This window comes from Tupaia chinensis, unplaced genomic scaffold, assembly GCF_000334495.1.
Source record: "Tupaia chinensis unplaced genomic scaffold, TupChi_1.0 Scaffold143591_1, whole genome shotgun sequence".
Taxonomy (NCBI): domain Eukaryota; kingdom Metazoa; phylum Chordata; class Mammalia; order Scandentia; family Tupaiidae; genus Tupaia; species Tupaia belangeri.
This window is the reverse complement of record NW_006203437.1, coordinates 1309857-1323363: the sequence shown is the minus strand read 5'-3', so window position 1 is coordinate 1323363 and position 13507 is coordinate 1309857. Positions and strand designations below refer to the sequence as shown.

The window sequence follows — 13507 nt, the reverse complement described above, 5'->3', positions numbered from 1 at the left end:
CCCCCCCCCGCGGGGCCCCGCCGCCGGGCCCCGGCCCTCTGCGCGGGCGCCTAGCCTAGCAGCGCCGCTTCTCGCTCGCCCTTCTCCCTCGCTGGCTCTCCGCCCTTCCTTACCGCGGAACTGCCCCCACTTATGCCCACGCGCCATTTGCGGGTTTCCGGTTCGAGCCTGGTGGTCCTGCGCGTTCAGGTGCGGGTCATTGGCCGCAGGTGGGGACTCAGTCCCCCCCCCCCCCCCCCCGCCCTGCCACACCTGCGGGCCCTCCTGTCTGCTCCCCTGTCTAAGCGGGCAGCTCCTCCGCCAGCTCCCACAGCTCCCGCGCTGCGCGTTTTCCTGTATGTCTCATGGGAACCACCGGGGCCCTCGGCGCGGCCTTCCCAGTCCGCGTCGCGTGTCCCTCCTGCCAGGGCCGGCTGCCGCCGCGGGCACGTGCGCGCTGCAGAGACGTGCGGAGTCCAGCTGCGGCTGCTTCGCAGTTTGCCTGGTGACAGTCCAGGAGAAGGCACCAGCAACCTCGCGTATGCGGTGCGACTGAACGCAAGGTTATTTTAAACCTCTCTGGTGTGGTGTTTTCTCATCTGGAAGATGAGAGTCCCCAGACTCACAGTGTTGTGTCGTGACCAGTGTGTTTAGTATTTCGAAAGCATGATAAAAATGCCTATTATGATTAGTCATTATGTAATTCACAGGTTTAGAATGAACGTCCTAGTTATTATCGTTGCCCTTCATTGTTAAGTACAGTGATGAAAAATTATACTTCATAAGAACATATCAGATGTTTAAAAATGTTAAGTTACAAGGAAATTGGTTTGTATTGTCTATATTATTCCCAGAGGAGGTCAGAATATCTAAAAATATACAAGTTCCATTTATGAAAATAAATAAAGCTGCTAAGAACATGGCTTCCTTCTAGTTTAAAAAATAATTGACTTCTAATTACTGCCAATGCCTTTTTACACCCTGGCTTTCTATTGCTAAGTAGCTTTAAACAACATTCTTCTGTTTAAATTATAGAAATTCTAGGCCAAAATATATTTTATCTGGTAAAAATGAAACAGCAAGGTCTTTTTCTTATGAAATTACCCAAGGATCATGCAAGGGGATTCTGTTAGCCGCCCTGGGCCGGCAATCAGGTGTGTCGCCTTGGTGTAGGGTGGTGTCTGGAGGGAGGCAAGGCCAGCTGGGCGTGAGGCCTGGGCATGAGGCCTGGGCACTGTCCGCCTACCCGGCACTGGCCAAATGCCTGGGGAGAGCAGAGCAGAGGTTCTTTCTTGCTGCCTAGGCCTGGAGGAGTGTGGGGGTGGGGGGTGCCCAGGGGCCTGCTCCTGTCCACCCCACTCTGTGCCCCAGGAAATGGTCACAGTCTTTGGCCCAATATACATTCAGCTCTAACTTTTTATGAAAAATTGAGTATACGGGATTTTATTTTTGTCTCAGTACCAAAACCCCCTGTCTTCTTTCTCAGTCCATGAGAACTCAATCAGTGTTTATAAGATTTTACATAGTCCTTTTTTGGTTTATAGGAAATGACTATCAGTCCTTCATGAGAAAGGGTGCCAAACATTTAATGACAAATAAAACCTCAAGTAACAGATTCCAGACAGAAAATTCTGAGTGGATAAGATCCAAAGTTGCTTCATTGTAAACTCAGGATCCATTTAGACTCCTACCAACACTGTAATGATTTCACGAGGGCTTTATATTCTTCTTTTTCTAAAAAAAGAAAAATTGTAGAGACCAAGGATCAGCAAACTTCTTCTTTTTTAAGTTTTGCCATTCAGCACATGCCCTTGCCATAGAGAGATGGAGAGAGAGAGGGAAAGTGAGAAATCTCCCCCGTGGCACTGGCCACTCCACAGTCCCTTCTCCATTCTCCTCTCAGGATTTTGGGCACACACGCACGCACACACACACACACACACACACCCACACACGCAGACACACTGGCCACTCCACAGTCCCTTCTCCATTCTCCTCTCAGGATTTTGGGCACACACGCACGCACACACACACACACACACACACCCACACACGCAGACACACTGGCCACTCCACAGTCCCTTCTCCATTCTCCTCTCAGGATTTTGGGCACACACGCACGCACACACACACACACACACACACCCACACACGCAGACACACTGGCCACTCCACAGTCCCTTCTCCATTCTCCTCTCAGGATTTTGGGCACACACGCACGCACACACACACACACACACACACGAGTCTGGCATGATTTTCGAGCCACTGGCTCCAGGATTCAAACCATGGTTGGCCATGTGGGAGTCCAACACCTTAACCACCACACCATCTACTGGCCCCAGCAAACTTTTTCCTAAAGGGCCAGCTCTGAGATGCCGCCTCATCCAAACTGAGGCAGTTACGTTGGCACCTACGGAGCCAGGCAGAATAGGTGCTGGAGCCCAGGGAGGTGGCGCTAGTCCCTGGCGGGTACACACGGCACGCACACGTGCTGAGGCCCTGGCAGGCTGAGGTGGCTCCTGGCTCTTTCTCTCTTAGCTTTTCTTATAGGAAAAATAAAAAAGAAACTTAAAATCTATGTCACCATTCCAGATTGTAAAAGCTGTTCCTAGTGTCTGGACCAGGCCAAAATGAACAGTGAGTGACCTGGGACCCAGGTGATGTTGACCTAGCCGTAACCATGAAGAGCAAGGGGGACCCTGGGAGCTGCAGTTGGCGTAATGACTATGTTGCTGGACTCCCATGTAGTCGGCCGTGGTTCGAATCCTGGACCTGGTGGCTTAAACTCACACCAGGCACATGTGTGTGCGTGCCCAAGATCCTAAGAGGAGAATGAAGGAGAAGGGATTGCGACATGGCCACCCCCTGGGGGTGCTTTCTATCTCCCTGTCTCTATCTTTCTGGTGAGCGCACACACCCTATAGCAAAAACCTCTCAAAAAAAAAAAAAAAAAAAAAAGAAAAAAAAGAGCAGAGGGGACCCTGAGCCCACAGTCTGGTCTTGCTGATTCACTTCCAGTTTTCCGACCACCCCTCTTAAAGGCTGCATTCGTTATGTGATGAGACAGATGCACTGTCAGCTTAGAGTATGGAGTCCACATGTCTTAGAAAGCACCGAAGCCCTGACTCAGCCGCCCTGTCACCCTCGCATCACCCGGTAGCCTGGGCATTGTGTCACAGCGGAGTTCAGCTTTCGAGTTTTAAATTTCACTGAAACATGAATTCTAAAGATGGATTCAACAAAAACTGAAAAAGCTAAGATAATTAAAAGTCTGCTAAAAACCAGTAAACTAAAACTGTAATCATTTGCTTAAAGTCAAACAGATCAAGGGGTCAGTTAAAAATAGCTTTTACCCTCAGAAGTGCTGTGCAGGGACCAGATGGTGGCATGCAGGGAAGGAGTGCTGCAAGGCCGACCGTGGGAGAGGGTGGCCGTGGGGGAGGACGGCCGTGGGGAGGACAGTCGTGGGGAGGACGGCCGTGGGGAGGACGGCCGTGGGGAGGACAGTCGTGGGGGAGGAAGGCCGAGGCGGGGGATGGCCCTGTGTGGGAGGAAGGCCCTGTGGGGCAGGAAGGCCGTGGAGGAGGAAGGTCCCTGGGGGAGGACGGCCGTGGGGGAGGACGGTCCTGTGGGGGAGGACGGTCCTGTGGGGGAGGAAGGCCGTGGAGGAGGAAGGCCGTGTGGGGGAGGAAGGCCGTGGTGGGGGATGGCCCTGTGTGGGAGGACAGTCCTGTGTGGGAGGACAGCCGTGGGGGAGGACGGCCGTGGTCAAGGACAGCCAAGGGGGGTTCCAGGTCCATGTGGGGAGGCCTCTCAGGGCACAGCTGGCAGGAGTGAGCGTGGCAGGGGACCCGGTGAGGACACTGTCTCTGCTTTTCCTGCTCATGGAATAAATAAATAAATAAACTTTACAAAAATGTGATAAATAGGCTGGCCCCAGTGGCCTGGTGGCAGTGCCATGCACTGTGATGCTGGCCCACGTCGGGAGGTCCTGGTTCAAGTCCCGAGGTCCCCTGCGTGCTGCCTGGGCCTAGGTGTGGGTCGCAGCCTGCCCAGCCCTGCTCTGGGTGCTTGTCTGTCTCTGTCTCTCTCACCAAAGAAAGAACCTTAGAAAAGGATAAGTGAAGTGCTTCACAGTGAGGCGGTCAGCCCATCTCTGCTTGGGAGAGAGCTGAGATATACAGGATGCCAGAGTTGTGGCAGTTTAAGGGCACGGGTGCTCATGGTGTGCTCAGCCCTGGGCATCCCTACCACTGCTCAGTCTGGTTTTACCCTCCCGTTCTTGGTTAAACTCACCTGCAGTGAGTCCTCTAGTGTCTCAGGCTCTGAGGAGAAAAAGCTAATGATGCTTTCAAAGTAAGTCCAGAGCTATTAGGATATTTTTAGCTTTGTTATTTTTTAAATTTCCCTGCGGTTACTCAAATATGGACACATTCTGACTGCCAGCTAATGTACAGATCTTCCAGTTTGAGATGGACGTGGGGAGCTGAGCGGGCTGATCACAGCGTCCCCTTTCAGTTCCAGGGTGCGCCGCTGTGCCATGACTAGTCACACGGCTGTGCGGGTGGCTGGAACTTTCCCCTCCCGCAGCAACGCCGCAGCATGCTCACTGCTCTTGGACAGTAGCTGCTCATAGAGGGGTCTGTCTTCCTCTGGAGTTGGGGTCTCCAGCTCTTCTCTCCCCGCATAGACAGTTGTGTGCGCCTGCCCACCTACGTGCACCCCTGACCTGGGGTCACTCGCTCCTGCCAGGCCGCCCTCGTGAGCGGCCTCCCTCAGTCTCTTCCTCTGCTCCTCTCCTGCCGCTACCGCCCTGACGGCCTGGTGGGGCCCCTCGGACCCACAGAGCATCGCCTCGGTCCCCTGCACAGCTGTTCCCTAGAAGATCTTGACCGCATCCCTGCCCCAGGCTGTGCGCTATGACAAAGTGGTGTTCGCTCTGAGCTCTCCTTTCACTAACACGGGTTGCCACCCTCTTAGCTGCGTTTTATGGGTTTCCGTATCTGTGCACTGAGTGAATTAATTTCTGTACCACTGGGCACGTGCCCCAGTCGGGACAGGGCTGAGTGGTTTTGGAAGGTTAGGGTACCACGGAGCACAGTGACATAGAATTTCCAAGGTCCTTTCCTCTCTGGACTTTAACGCTGCAGCATCGACTTGAAATAAGAAAAAACTTTGCAGTGTTTTGTTGTCTTAGTGATGAACCAAGTTTCCAGAAGAACGAGTGCCGACCGAGAACCCCAGGAGAGGTGGAGGGGGCCCTGCCTCTCTGGAGCCTGCGAGCACTGCACTGAGGTGCAGACGGCCTGGACCAGTGGGCTTCTCAGGAGAGGAGCTGTCAGAAGGCCCGCAGCGCAGCTGCCTGCTCAGAGCTTCTGCTTATCTCTGCAGGTGGAACCAAACTGTGGTGTAAACCCCATTGTGCCTGCTGACCTGAGCCCTGCCCGTGAGCTGGGGTGCGGGGTCTTACCTCCGGCTTTCTTGCCTTGTTAAGTGTTTTTCGGGTGGTCCCACGTACTCCCTGGGAATAGTGCTCAGCTTTGGGGCCTCACTTTCCTGGCATCTGCCACTTTTGAGAATTAACAAAAAAACCATAGGTTAGATTCTTTACTTGTGCCAGGGAAGGGCATGAGCACCACCAGAAATCGGCGAGTGTGTGCCCTCACGGCTGACCGGGGGCACAGGCTGCTGTCTGCAGGAAAGGTTCTCTCTGCCCGCCCCCAGAAGGAGGCCCCAGCAAAGGTTTCTCCTTGAAATGACAGGTCTGGCGTGATGAGGCTGTGCAGACACAGGGAGTGACGAAGCTGGGGAGTCCGTGCAGCTGGCCAGACTCCAGTGGCCCTAGGGTTCTTCCCAGCCTTGCCTCGTCCACAGAAGGGGAGACGTGGGCGCACAGTGGTGGGCAAGGATCAGGTCTAACAGCACAGTGCCCGTTGCTGGACAGCAGGCTGCTGGATAGACGCTGAGGGGAGGGTCCACACATGGGAAGGTCCGCACACGGGAGGGTCCACACACGGGAGGGTCCACACACGGGAGGGTCTGCACACGGGAGGGTCCACACACGGGAGGGTCTGCACACGGGAGGGTCCACACATGGGAAGGTCCACACACGGGAGGGTCCGCACACGGGAGGGTCCACACACGGGAGGGTCTGCACACGGGAGGGTCTGCACATGGGAGGGTCCGCACAGGGGAGGGTCTGCACACGGGGAGGATCTGCACATGGGAGGGTCTGCACAGGGGCAGGGTCTGCCCAGGGGGAGGGTCCGCCCAGGGTTGGGTCCACACACAGGGAGGGTCCGAACACGGGGAGGATCCACCCAGGGGAGGGCCCACACACAGGGAGGGTCCGCCCAGGGTTGGGTTCGCCCAGGGGAGCACACACTGCAGTGTGCCCTCTCCACCGGTGGCTGCCCCTACCATCTTAGCACTGGCTGTTCAGGGCAGAATCACGGAAGGCCTGCTGCTGTTTGACGGCTCCGTGGCCACGCTCAGATCACCAGACGCCAGTCGCCACCCTGGACCCTGACTTCCACACGTCCTCCAGGGACCTGTTTGGGGTCCGGCAAGGTCTGAGCCCAGGGGCCGGTCCAGTGCTGGCAGCGGAGGACATGGTGACGGGGACTCTGTCCAGGGCTCCTGCCCTGTCTCTGTAGACCCCCAGAACTCAGTCACGGGTGGGGCGTGCCCGATGGCCCTAACCCTAACCTCCCTCTAAAGGCCGCATCTCAGACATCGTAATGGGCCAGGGCTGCCCTCGCCCAGCACTCTTACAGCGGCTCCACCGTGAACTGGGACACACTCGTGCTCCACACTCCCCGCCCGTCAGCGCCCAGGTGTCAGGCCACAGCTCGCAGGGAGCAGGCCCTTCATGCCCCCTGCCGAGACTGCCTGGAGGGGGCCCTTCAGGGTGCGCGCTCTGCTGCTCGCTCTCTTTCTCTCATTTGCTCTCTCTCTCCCGCTCTCTCTCTCACTCTCTCACTCTCTCTCGCTCTTTCTCTCTCACTCTCTCTTGCTCTCTCGCTCTCTCGCTCTCTCGCTCTCTCGCTCTCTCGCTCTCTCGCTCTCTCGCTCTCTCGCTCTCTCGCTCTCTCGCTCTCTCGCTCTCTCGCTCTCTCGCTCTCTCGCTCTCTCGCTCTCTCGCTCTCTCGCTCTCTCGCTCTCTCGCTCTCTCGCTCTCTCGCTCTCTCGCTCTCTCGCTCTCTCGCTCTCTCGCTCTCTCGCTCTCTCGCTCTCTCGCTCTCTCGCTCTCTCGCTCTCTCGCTCTCTCGCTCTCTCGCTCTCTCGCTCTCTCGCTCTCTCGCTCTCTCGCTCTCTCGCTCTCTCGCTCTCTCGCTCTCTCGCTCTCTCGCTCTCTCGCTCTCTCGCTCTCTCGCTCTCTCGCTCTCTCGCTCTCTCGCTCTCTCGCTCTCTCGCTCTCTCGCTCTCTCGCTCTCTCGCTCTCTCGCTCTCTCGCTCTCTCGCTCTCTCGCTCTCTCGCTCTCTCGCTCTCTCGCTCTCTCGCTCTCTCGCTCTCTCGCTCTCTCGCTCTCTCGCTCTCTCGCTCTCTCGCTCTCTCGCTCTCTCGCTCTCTCGCTCTCTCGCTCTCTCGCTCTCTCGCTCTCTCGCTCTCTCGCTCTCTCGCTCTCTCGCTCTCTCGCTCTCTCGCTCTCTCGCTCTCTCGCTCTCTCGCTCTCTCGCTCTCTCGCTCTCTCGCTCTCTCGCTCTCTCGCTCTCTCGCTCTCTCGCTCTCTCGCTCTCTCGCTCTCTCGCTCTCTCGCTCTCTCGCTCTCTCGCTCTCTCGCTCTCTCGCTCTCTCGCTCTCTCGCTCTCTCGCTCTCTCGCTCTCTCGCTCTCTCGCTCTCTCGCTCTCTCGCTCTCTCGCTCTCTCGCTCTCTCGCTCTCTCGCTCTCTCGCTCTCTCGCTCTCTCGCTCTCTCGCTCTCTCGCTCTCTCGCTCTCTCGCTCTCTCGCTCTCTCGCTCTCTCGCTCTCTCGCTCTCTCGCTCTCTCGCTCTCTCGCTCTCTCGCTCTCTCGCTCTCTCGCTCTCTCGCTCTCTCGCTCTCTCGCTCTCTCGCTCTCTCGCTCTCTCGCTCTCTCGCTCTCTCGCTCTCTCGCTCTCTCGCTCTCTCGCTCTCTCGCTCTCTCGCTCTCTCGCTCTCTCGCTCTCTCGCTCTCTCGCTCTCTCGCTCTCTCGCTCTCTCGCTCTCTCGCTCTCTCGCTCTCTCGCTCTCTCGCTCTCTCGCTCTCTCGCTCTCTCGCTCTCTCGCTCTCTCGCTCTCTCGCTCTCTCGCTCTCTCGCTCTCTCGCTCTCTCGCTCTCTCGCTCTCTCGCTCTCTCGCTCTCTCGCTCTCTCGCTCTCTCGCTCTCTCGCTCTCTCGCTCTCTCGCTCTCTCGCTCTCTCGCTCTCTCGCTCTCTCGCTCTCTCGCTCTCTCGCTCTCTCGCTCTCTCGCTCTCTCGCTCTCTCGCTCTCTCGCTCTCTCGCTCTCTCGCTCTCTCGCTCTCTCGCTCTCTCGCTCTCTCGCTCTCTCGCTCTCTCGCTCTCTCGCTCTCTCGCTCTCTCGCTCTCTCGCTCTCTCGCTCTCTCGCTCTCTCGCTCTCTCGCTCTCTCGCTCTCTCGCTCTCTCGCTCTCTCGCTCTCTCGTTCTCTCTCGCTCTCTTGCTCTATCACTTGCTCTTTCCTCTCTTTCTCCCTTTCTCTCTCGTCTCTTTCTCCCTCTCTCTCTCTTCTTCTCCCCACCCCGCTTGTCCCGGTGGCATCACCCACTTCAGAATGTCAGCGACCTTTGGTTATCGATCACAAGCAGCCTGTCTCCGCCTTACGAGGGCAGGGATCTCTGCTCCGTTAACTGGTACTAAAAAGTGCTTAGCAAAGGCCGGGTCATAGCAGGCATCAAAATGTTGGCTATAAACCTTCTCCTTGAGGAAGAAGAAAAAGAGCAGTCTGATACTCCTGTTCCTGAAGACTTTCTATGTATTTCTTATGGGAGAGAGGGACAGAGGCAGAGGCAGAGCAGTCACCTTCCAGGGCCCTCACCGCAGTCCACCCAGCAGCGGCCCACTGCGTCACGCTGCCCAGGTGTGCGGGGCACCTCAGAACACAAACCGGGACCTTCCCATGGCCTCGGCACGGTGGCGTTGGGTTACTGCTGCGCCGGGTTACTGCTGCGCCAGCGTGACTGGCCCAGAGACTTCCAGATCAGAGCGAATGAGGAGTCCGAAGCACTGGGAATAATTCAGGGGACTCCAAGGTGACATTCCCAGCCTTACTGACTCTCGCTGTGTGGGCTCTCCAGGGGGTGTGTGAAGGCTGCCCTGTTCAGGAGGGTGCGCCTGAAAGACAATGGGACCTTGTTAACAGAGAGTGGGAGGAGGAAGGGCTCCACCCCTGGGCTTTCTGGGAGGCCGTCTGCTCTGAGCAGGGGTGGGCCTCCGCAGGTGCCTCGCAGCCCTCTGCTGTCACCCAGCGAGTGCCTAGAGCTTACTACAGAAATGTGTGATCTGTCTTATTCCAGTTAGGGGAAGGAGATCAGGGCGTGGAGGGAACGTGAGTTAATGTGGGCTCTTTATGTATCCCTAACATTTATCTATTTTATTAGAATGGCCTACATCAGAGGGTCCCAGATTCCAAGCCATAAAGGAGTGTCATTCCATAGTAAAATAGTAGTGTCCAAATGACACAAATTACAATATCTATAACCTTTAAGCCAACAATTCCATTCCATTCTATTTTTGCTTAGAAAAAAGCATCAGTTACAAATAAATTGATCACAAAATTGTTGTACCTACGAAGAAAATAAAAGCAGGCTGTCTACCAAGAGATCAACCTATCTGTGCCCTGCAAGGTCATCCCCGATGGTGTGGGAGCAAAGTTACTGGCATTTAAGGTCTTGATCCATGGCAAGGCACAGAAGCTGGGAGCGGGCGGGCAGTTACTCAGAGATGCCCGGGGGTAGGAGGGTAGTTACTTGGACAGAGACACCCTGAGGTGGGAGGGCAGCTACTCTGAGACACCCAGGGACCAGCAGTGTTATCTGAGCACCTGGAGGGTTGCTGCTGCTTTTCAGTTTTTCTGTTCCTATAACTTTTCCTTTATAATTAGAAATGTGGATGCATAAAATATATAACACTGCATGTCGAAGGCAGAGTCTGTGTTTGAACATTATATCTTCCTAAGTGTTGGATAGCTTCCTGATTTCTGGTACTGCAACATCTTGAGGTTTCTGAAGAGCTGTGCTCCTTTTCCTATGCTTGGAAGAAGAATAATGATCTCACGTTTCATGTATGATGGGTCTTCTCCGTGGCACAGCGCTGACGGCTGCTCGAGAGAGAGTGGCTCCCACAGCGTGACTGAGCCCCAGCTGGCCTGGAACACAGCAGGGACCACACTGGCCCCACACCCTAGTGGCTGGAGAAAGCAGGAAGGGGTCGCAGGGTAACCGTGGCTGGAGGGTGCTCACCTCCCTCTCTCCCTCTCACTTCAAAGTGCATGCACACACTGTCAGGAATGAAAAAAAAATTTAAAGGAAGTCAGAGATATTAAAAAATGGCCAATGGAAAAAGCATATCGTGAAAGATGTCGTAGGGATTTAAAAATATTTTTACATCAAAATAAACTCTTGGACGCATTTTCCCACGACTTTGAAGCCCTCCACTCCCGTGTAGCTCTGTGTGCACACGTGTAGGCGTGGGAAAGCCTCGAGTCACAGACGACACGAGTGTGCCCCGTGTCACAGGGCAGACTTGCACACTCACCTCCAGGGCCGGCCAGGGCAGCCTGGGCTCCGGAGCTCACATCTGTCTGCTGGCCAGCGCTGTGCCTTTCCTCCTTCCAAACGTATTTACTTCTGAGGGGCCTGGAGGGTGTCTGTGCTGTGACCGCCTCTCCCATGGTCGGCTGCATTTGGGACAATGTGCTCTCCGTCCCCTTTGGACCTGGCTTGAGAATACCAGCAAAGTAAATTAATCGCGTGACCGCGTTGCAGGGACGGGTGGAGCTCCTGTCGAATAAGCCGAGGGTACATCAGCCTTCACACCAGGGGTTCTTGAAGACTCCACACCTCCCGTGTTACACAGATCTGGGCTGCGGCCCTCCTCCCAGTCCCTGAGTCCGGCTCCTGGGGACAGTGTCCCTCCACTCGCTCCGGCCCCAAACCTCCTTGGCACCCCTGTGTCCGCCCTCCTCCCTCACCCTGACTCAGTCCCTCACCAGTTCACACAGGGATGTATCCGGAGTTATGCCACCTCGGAACCCGCCTCCCTCCCACTCCTGTGTGTTCACCCTTCCCTGCCGGTAGTGGCCTCCCCAGAGTGCCTGCAGCCTCGGGCCTAGGCACAGCTCAGAACCCAGGTCAGTCCACCCCACTGAGCGCAGCCTGACTGCCAGGTCCTGCACTTCAAGGATGTGCTAGTCCTCCCGGGGTCTCCCAGGCCCAGTGTGCCACCTCCCAGGCCCAGTGTGCCACCTCACGGTCCTGTCACCTACCTACCCCATGGCCCAGCCACCCTGGCTCTGCTGTTCCTCCCACGCACCAGGCGTGTCCCTGTCCTTCTGCAAGGATGGCCTCCCCGGGCGCCCAACCCACTCCTGGCTCTCCCTCTCCGCTCAGCGACTGCTCAGCAAGGCCCTCCAGCCGCCGTCAGCACCTCGAGTGTCCCCACTGCAAACCGTGGAGTACCCTGACTGTCTCCTCCCAGAAAACTCGTGTCCTGAGCGGTCAGGGAGCGCTTAGGACATGTCTGGCACAGAGAGGGACTCAACAAAAATGAGGGCACTTCAAAAGTCTCGGAAATGGAAAGTACGAGTTTATTTTGTTGCACAAAAGCCTGAAAGTGCATGCGTACATTCTCCAGAATATGCATCCCCATGAACTTCTCGAAGGCCTCTTATATATAATGAATATTTATTGAGTTAAAAGTTATTTCTTGATTATATTTAATGTCAAATATTTACTGGGAGCTAGAGTACTGTATAGATGTTTGCCATGCCCAAATATCCTTTTAAGTCAAGGAAGACACGCCATGATTTCTGCATAAGCGCTAGACCTTGCAGGTGTGTGGTGTTGCTCTACGCAGACTCACCGAACCACAGAGCAAGTCCTGTCTCAGATGCGACTCTGTCGGGCGCAGGCGTGGCTGTTTCAGCGGCTGTTCCCATCATCACCTTCCCCGTCTCTCTCTTGCTTTTCTTTTCCAGAAAGGAGGCACAATTGGATGAAGAAGGGCAGTTCCTTGTCAGAATAATATACGACGACTCCAAAACCTACGACCTGGTGGCTGCCGCGAGCAAAGTCCTGAGTAAGTCGAGTGGCCAGGCGCTCACGCCGCAGGGTGCTCGGGGATGCAGGCAGCACCGGGCGCCCCAGGCTGCTCACGCTGCAGGGTGCTTGGGGACGCAGGCCACACAGCACCTGGTGCCCCGGGCCGCTCACGCCGCGGGGTGCTCGGGGAGGTCCTAAGTAAGTCGAGTGGGCCGGGCGCTTACGCCAGGGGGTGCTTGGGGACACCGGGCCGCTCACGCCGCTGGGTGCTCGGGGAAGTCCTGAGTAAGTCCAGTGGGCCAGGCGCTCACGCTGCAGGGTGCTCGGGGACGCAGGCTGCAAGCACCGGGTGCCCCGCTGCTCACACTGCAGGAGTGCTCAGCGACGGGATGCAGGTCTCACCGGGCACCCTGCCGCTCACACTGCAGGGGTGCTCAGGGATGCAGGCTGCACCAGGCACCCCTCTGTTCACACTAGAGAGTGCTAAGGGACGCAGGCCGGCCGCACCGGGTGCCCCGCCGCTCACACAGCAGGAGTGCTCAGCGAGGCAGGCCGCACACCGCTGGATGCCCTGGGGGTCTGAGTGCTGCTGGTGCTGGTTCAGCCTCCCCATGCTCATAGAGTGGAGAGAGTGTGTGCTCCCGCCCCGCCCACAGACGCACGTACTGGGGAGGGGAGATTGGCGCTGACTGGAAGAGCTGTAGTTACCCTGTCAACAACGCAGAAACTACCGGACACAGGACACAGGAAACCTTGTCCCCCAGTCTCTGCAGTCACAGTCGTGCTTGCTATTGGTACAGACACTGGAAACTGAGAGCCACTCGAAACACGTCACGGAGAAAAAGTTGTTCTCGGGGTAGCAACTGCGATTCCCTGCCTCCTTTACAGCATGCCTGCAGCTCAGGTGGAAGAGAAGGAAGCTTTCGGGTCTATTAACTATACCTGGAAAAGGTGGATGCCGCGTGCACAGAACACAAGAATTACCAAAAAGCTGGTTGATAATAAGAAAAATATCCAACCTTATTAGTAACCAAAAATTAAAACAAACATGAAATAACTTTTCTTATAAATCTGACAGATTTTAAAAATGAAATACCTAATGTAATCAAGACTAAATAGTAAAAACATATGCATTTCTAAAAAAATAATTATTTATTCAATTTTATATTTCCTACAGGGCACATGCACTCACCAGAGGAGAGAGAGAGGCAGGGGAAAACAAGCCTCTAGGCCCAGGGCTTGAACTGTGGGTGGCCCGGGGGCAGGCCCGGGCCCTTACCACCCCA

The 13507-nt window shown here is 55.9% G+C and overlaps 1 protein-coding gene across 1 annotated transcript in view; it reads left to right on the top strand.

Annotated features, from left to right (window-relative positions):
* The first annotated feature begins 12157 nt into the window (after positions 1 to 12157).
* The window catches only part of GUCY1B1 (guanylate cyclase 1 soluble subunit beta 1), a 25063-nt gene continuing 23713 nt past the window's right edge, over positions 12158 to 13507 (top strand). The window contains exon 1 of the mRNA XM_014582403.2: positions 12158 to 12258. The gene's annotated coding sequence lies outside the window, so the exon portion shown is untranslated. The remainder of the gene's footprint in view (positions 12259 to 13507) is intronic.